This window comes from Rhagoletis zephyria, unplaced genomic scaffold (assembly GCF_001687245.7).
Source record: "Rhagoletis zephyria isolate East Lansing unplaced genomic scaffold, Rhagoletis_zephyria_1.1 Rzeph_scaffold_02048, whole genome shotgun sequence".
NCBI classification, from domain to species: Eukaryota; Metazoa; Arthropoda; class Insecta; order Diptera; family Tephritidae; genus Rhagoletis; species Rhagoletis zephyria.
Genome location: NW_016159132.1, coordinates 39,680 through 47,084, shown reverse-complemented (window position 1 = coordinate 47,084; position 7,405 = coordinate 39,680).

Below are 7,405 nucleotides of genomic sequence, written 5' to 3'. Positions count from 1 at the left end.
TTATTTTTATACCCGAGCGCACTTGTGCACAAGGGTATATTAATTTTGTTCACATAACGGTTGTTTGTAACAGCCAAAACGAATCGAGATAGATATAGACAAATGTATACATAAATGATCAGAATGAAAAGAGAAATCGATTAAGCCATGTCTGTCTGTCCGTCCGTCTGTCCGTCCGTCCGCGTACACGATAACTCGAGCAAAAATTGAGATATCTCAACGAAATTTTGTATGTAGGTTTCCATTTATCCAAGGTAGGTTGGTATTGAAAATGGGCGAAATCGGACTGTAACCACGCCCACTTCCCATATAACGGTAATTTTCGGAAATACGAAAACTGCGATATTTTAGTAACTACTGGAGATTATTCACTCAAAATTGATATTTAAAATAACTTTAAGACGAAAAATAAGAATATTATAAATTTTTGTAAAATGAGCGTAGCCACGCCCACTTATGGTTACATGTGTATATCTTGGTAACCGCTGCACCAATTTCTTCCAAACTTGGCACAGTTGTTGGCCTGTACAGCATACCAAATGGCAAAATTTTTAAAATCGGACAATAACCACGCCCACATCCCATATAACGGTAATTTAGAGAAATACAAAATCTTCGATAAATCAGTAAATATTAAAGCTAATTTATTCAAAATTGATGCTTGCAACAATTCTTAACCAAGAAATGCGTTTGTAATAAAATTTTGGAGAATGGGCCTGGCACCGCCTACTTATGATCACATATATGTATCTCGGTAACCGTTCTACCAATTTGTACCAAACTCGGTATGGTTATTATGCTTGCCACATAAAAGCAAAACGTTGAAAATCATTGAAAGCGGACTAAAATTGAGGCCGCTTTTCATATAACGGTAAATTTCAGAACTGCTTGAAACTTCAAAATTTCGAAATCTAAGGACTCTAATTTACTCAAAATTGATACGCCCCGGCTTACCATGTAGCGGTAGCTTTCGGTAAGGTGAAAAACATATATTTAATACATGCGCCGGGTATTTAATGTTCGGCTCCGCCCGAACTTAGACTTTCTTACTTGTTAATTGTAAGTAATCGATAGTAAAATGCTTTACTTAGACAGAACTATACATGTTAAAGCAATATTTAAACAGAAAGTGAATTTTAAAGTTAAAAGTTACTTAAGAAAACGGCCCTACGTGTGTTTATATTTTCAATATTTTGTTTTTCGATGCCGTCCGTGTTAATTTAGAACAGTTTTTAACATTACATTGACTATCGATAGTACTATCGATGGTAGCGTTTGACAATATCGATAGTATTGCTGGAAACTATCAACGAGTAATGATAGTTTTTTTCTGAAACATGGAAACTATCGATGGTGGCACTATCGATAGTTTTACAACTCTACTTTCAGTAACTTTAACGAGACCATAACTTATTTTATTTTATTCATTTTAGTGCAGTTTTGACAAAATTTTCTTGCTAAAAAATCTTTTGTTACACTACTTTATTTTATTCCTGTGATTGTATATGTTAAATAAAAGCTTGTTTTTAAAAAAATATTTTTTTTTACATTATTTTGTTTTGAACTTTTTAGTTTTATTTTATATAACCAGGACATAATATTTTTATTAAGGGCTGACTCTCCATTTATGAGCGTAGTACATTTAATATAAGCGGCGTTGAGTTCAGCTAGCAAACAAATTTTACGATGGAAAATATGGCGGAAAGTTGGCAACTGTTGAACTGAGCGGAACTACTCAAGTGTGCGTTTCTAAGACAAACAGTCTACGGTTAGACAATATGAACGCGCCCAACGTGTCACGAATTAGGAGCATAATCAGAAACAAATCGGTGTGTTATGTATAGAAATATCCCAAGGTTAGCAGCTGATTTATTCAAACTGATTTCCGGTATTTTATCTTACCAAGGAAATCACAATAGAATCTATCATACCACTGCCTAAAACAATCCTACATAGTTGCGCCGGCAAATTACGCTCTGCTATCACTAGCAGTAGTGCACACGCTGTAAAGAAGCTGTTAAGCAGGGATCGGACGATTTGTACATTTGTACAGATTTGTACATTTTGGCAGTCACAGGGTGGTGTTGTCTAGAAATAATGAGTTTAGCTCAATAACAACTTTCAAATAACACCACTCTGTAACTGTTAAAATGTATAAATCTTCTGATCCCTGCTTTCGATGAAGATAAACATAGGAAGCTTCGAATATGTTAAAATTTAAAGCTAAGTGCATAGTATACATTTAGGTTGTATGTTTGATGTGTATGTGGAGATTCTTGCAAATTATTTTGAAATTTATACACACACATGTATACACAGCAGCAAGCTCATGCCACCAACAGCGAAGTCTTAAGCAGGGATCACATGATTTGTACATTTGTACAGATTTGTACATTTTGGCAGTCACAGAGTGGTGTTGTCTAGATATAATGAGTTCATCTCAACAGCAACTTTCCAAACAACAGCACTCTGTAACTGTGAAAGTGTACAAATCTGTACAAATGTACAAATCGTGTGATCACTGCGTTATGCATAGAATTTCTACTGGGTATGTACCATTGTGGAAGAATACAAGTGAGATATCTTAAGGTTGACAGGGTGTTCAATATGGCGATGACAGTGTGAACAATATGGCAGCCAATATGGCATACAACACCGAATGGCCCGAAGTTGCAAAACTACGACCGGAATGAAACGCTTCGTGAAAATCCAGGGTTGCGAAGTGGTATTTTGTTGGAAAATATAAAAGCCAGGATTTTGTGCAGCGCCGAATTTTAACAAAAGAGGGTTTTGTGTGCTCAAGATGAACAGAAAAGGGTTGCTGTGCTGTTTCGTTTTAAGCTTATTTTAATCTTAACGTATCTAATTAAATATTAAAAGGAGACAAAAATTATAGCAAAAATTTAAAATATATGTATATATCTGAAAATTTTAAATAAAATATGTATTTTCACGAGAGACAAAGTAAATAAAATGCGTTAACTTTAGGGGAAATATATATTTTATTTAAAATTTTCAGATATGTACATATATCTAATAAAATTAATATTAAATATAAATAAAATGGGTTAACTTTAGGGGAAATATACTTATCAGAATGGGTCAGATAGCGCTTTTACGTTATAAATAATAATAATTCCTACTTAAATTTTATATAATTTTGGTGACGTGTTTCTAAGCTGACCCTGAGATCTGTGAAATAATACATATTTATGTGCATATATTGTGTTGATTATGCTCCAAATCGCTAAATAATCCTTGCAGCAATCAGCACCATTGGAAATTTTCGGAAAGTAGAAATTAAATTTATTCAATTATTAATAAAAGAATTTGGAGACAAACGTACAATTGGGACGATGTTTTCCGCATCCGAAAACGAATGTTTGTTTCATGATTTAGGTTATTGGCCTGGCGTCTAATGAAGCATTATCGTCATGATTAATGTTCAATCTCCTTTTTTTATTAACTAAATCGGTTTCTTAAACAAATTTCTATTCAAATATTTTTCTTTTTCGTTTTTCAATTTACTCCACCGCATGGCCGAGAAGCCATTTTGAGACAGAAAATAAGTATATAAAATAATTCAAAAATAAGCGATTGCTTTTTCTTAAAATTTCAGAGCTTTTATTTAGATTTGATTGAACAAATCGAATAAAAGGTCTAAAATTTTAATAAAAAGCAATTGCTTATTTATTATCGAACAAAACGTCTGAAATTTTAAGAAAAGGCAATTGCTTATTTATTATTCCTAATACTACGTTCAAATTGACGAGTTAAACATGTTAAATGGGCTTGAACCAGTTAAATGAACAAAACGTGTTTATAAACAGGTTAAATCGCATGCAATTGTTGTTGGAAAATTTAACCAGTTAAATCATTTAACTCTTTTGAAAACCAGTTCAGCGCAGAGTTGTATCAGAAAGCTTTCTGCTTCAGCCAATCAGAAAGAGCCAAAAGCTTTCATTTGACACGCCAACGTTCAAAAAATTTATATTCTCAAAAATAATAAAAATTAAAAACTATCAAAAAATATCAAAATTGTGTGCATGTCTTCCCGCCAAAAAAGAGGCCAAGGCGGTAATTAGTAATTTTCCATGAGGTCTCATCGTACGCAGAGATAAATAGTGCATACATACTTAACATTTTGAAGTGTCTAAGTAATACGTGTGCGTTAATATCATGGAGCAGACATTCACACAAAACAAATAGAAACACCAAACATTTATTTTGAATATTTTTTTTAAATTATTATTTGAAATCAAACAACTGTCAATGTTAACTCCAAATGTTCAATGTGGACGATTGTGTTTTACAAAAAGCTCTTTTTCATTTAACAAGTTAAATGGGGCCAATTTGAACGTAATATAAGGCTCATTGTTCTGTTCTGCAGTATTTTTTGAAAGCTCTGAAAATCTTCAAAAATATGTGATACATTTTTAAAATGAAAATATTTCCACTGTCCAAATTAAAGGGAAATTAAAAAATGTATTTTTATAAAACAAAAATTTAATGTATAGTAACTTTTTGCGCATATGTAATTGTTAACATTTCAACAGTTAAATAAAATGCCTAATGTATGTTGTTAAGAATCAAAAGGCTCTATTACCTTGTTTATACCGACACATAAGGCGCTTTGACCCAGTTCACTGTGATTCAAAACGGATGCATAAACTAAATTTCAAAACGCGTTGAAATTGAAAAGTGTGTTGACTTCAATTTGGTTTCAATTCGGTTTTTTGTTCCTCACATCAGTTAGAAAACAAGTATAAACGCATCACTCAATTGAAGTGAAGTGACAATAGGCTGGTTTTCTTTATACAGCCCGTTTTAATTTCGAATTATTGTTATAATAAATTACAATTATTATTTGTTTCCATTTCGGTCAATCGCGCAAATTATTTCTGTGTTCGTATGGAAAAGTAGCTTATGTCGAAAGGCTGGCTTTAGTATAAATCGGCATTCGCAGCATTCCATTGCGAATGACTTACGAGCGCTAAGCCGTTAAACAACTTTTATCAAATAAACGTGCAAGAAATAGTTCAAATACTAGCAAGTCAATATTCTTTTTAGGTCTCATCAAAAAATTCCTTGTCGTTTAAAAAATAAAGGGAATGCCGCATTACACTAAAGCCGGCCTTTCGACATAAGCTACTTTTCCATACGAACACAGATTTATTAAAAAAATAAAGACAGGGGTATAAATGCTGTAAAGAAATATATGTTGAGTCCAATCGTTTTTTGCTAATGGGGTTCTTGTTTATACCTACACAAGGTATATGAAAAAAATTACTTCTCCATGAAAAAATATCGTTATTTTCGTATTTAAAATTAATCGGAATTTTATGGGGGGTTATAAAAACTCGTTTTAATTGAAACTTTGTTTTTTCGGCTATATTTGTTATTATTTATTGGCCCAGCACCTGGATTCCAACATTCGCTATCGCTAAAACTCCAACGCCAAAAAGTGCTAAATGAATTTTAGCAATTTTCAGCGATTTTCGCGATTCTATCATGAAAATCCAACTCTAGAAATCGCCATTTTTTGCTCATTTTTTGACAAATTTTAGCGATGAACAAAATGAACCCGGATAAAGTGAGTGAACTGTTTTTGACAGCTCAAACAGCTAAAATGGCGATTCCAGCGTTTTTTCCATCGCTAAAAATACTTCTTTTTCGCTTAAAAGCCTGCAAATTTGACGACGACAAATATCCGGTGCTCAAAAAGTAAAGCAACAAAAAATAGGTAATATTTAGATTGTTGTTTGTTTAAACTACTCGATTAAATAAAAATTGTTGAAATTCATATTAAAAATGGAAAACTGCAACAGTAGAAGGGTGACAAATGAGCAAAAATATATGCTTGTTCAATTTTTGGAAGAACGCAGGGAATTTGCTCATGACAGGTATGGAAAAGATTTTCTCGTAAATGAAATCGTTTAAGTTCTCTTTTTTTAAATTCGTGAATGACGTCCGGTTGTAAACGTTTGCTGGAGCAGTGGAACCATCTTGCCCAGAAACTAAACGCGTGTGGAGGAGCCATTAAAGACGGTGAAGGATGGAAACAGAAAAACGTCAACCAACTATTTTTGATGCGATCACCATTAAAAAGATCCTTTGCACTGCCTGTAAAAAACATTATTGTTAGATATGAACGAATTTTCATTCCGAGCGGTAAATACGAAAATCATGTCTAAAGAAGTTTTCGTGCTCGTATATTCAGGCCATGTAGTTCCAGAGCAACTTGCCCGAAAATTGGCTCCGTGTGTTTGCAGTAACCACACCATTGTTCATAAGATATGACCATAGTCCTTCTAAGAAACGATTGGGTGTGTGGTTTAGTAAATAATGGCTAGCAACTTAAGAATCGGCTTGCATAGTGAATTAAGTTTTATATCTATTGCTGGTTTTCATGAATAGCATTACATCAGTTTTTTGTATTTATGGCTGCAACAAAATGCTTAATTAACCGACTTCTTATCACTTTACAAACACTTCATTTAATTTGCAATCCAAAACTCTTCGATTGTACTTTATTAAGTTTTTTACTTATAAGTTATATGAATTTATAATAAATAGGCCAAAATTATTGAAAAGTTCTACTTACTCTTATTTTCACTATTTATCACTGTTAAAATCAAAACGAAATTTGACCGCTGCCGTTGCTGCACAGCGTTCCTGGCGGCCGGATAAAGAACTAAAATTTAGGCTAAGCAATTTTTAGCGACAGGGTGGACAGAATCGCGATCTTCGGAGTTCGCCAAAAATTCGGATAATATTTTAGCTTAAGCGTTTTAGCAGATTTTAGCATTTTAGCGATAGCGAAAGTTGGAATCCGTGTGCAGATGTAAATATTGAATGAACTAACATATTTTAAATATTTACGGAACTACCATTTGTATGCAACCCTGCCTATCTTATATTCAAGTAGATGTAATTCGAAAAATGTAAACGGATTTCTCCAAATCAACCTGAGCTGCGGACATATTGCGAATTCATTTTTAAACATTAACCACTACATTATATTAGTATTAAATACTTTCAATAAAGAAACAATTCTTATTAGAAAATAAATATGAATCGTTTTATTTTAAATATTCCAATTTAGCTTTTTTGTTAATGCAGATAGTGCGGATTTAACGTATTTTATAACCGTTACAAGGGGAAAATAAATTTAAGGCATATTGCTATTAACAATTTTTACACAATTTACGATTGCAATCAATTTCTTTCAAAACTATAATCTAAATGATTGCAAGCTGTATTTTTTACGATCAAAACAGATCCAATATTAGGTATATTTATTATGCGAATGCAATCCAATTTGATTTGAGTTATTCAGTTTTAGATACATTTATATTTCTGTGTTCGTTTGGAATAGTAGATTATGTCGGGAAGCTGGCTTTAG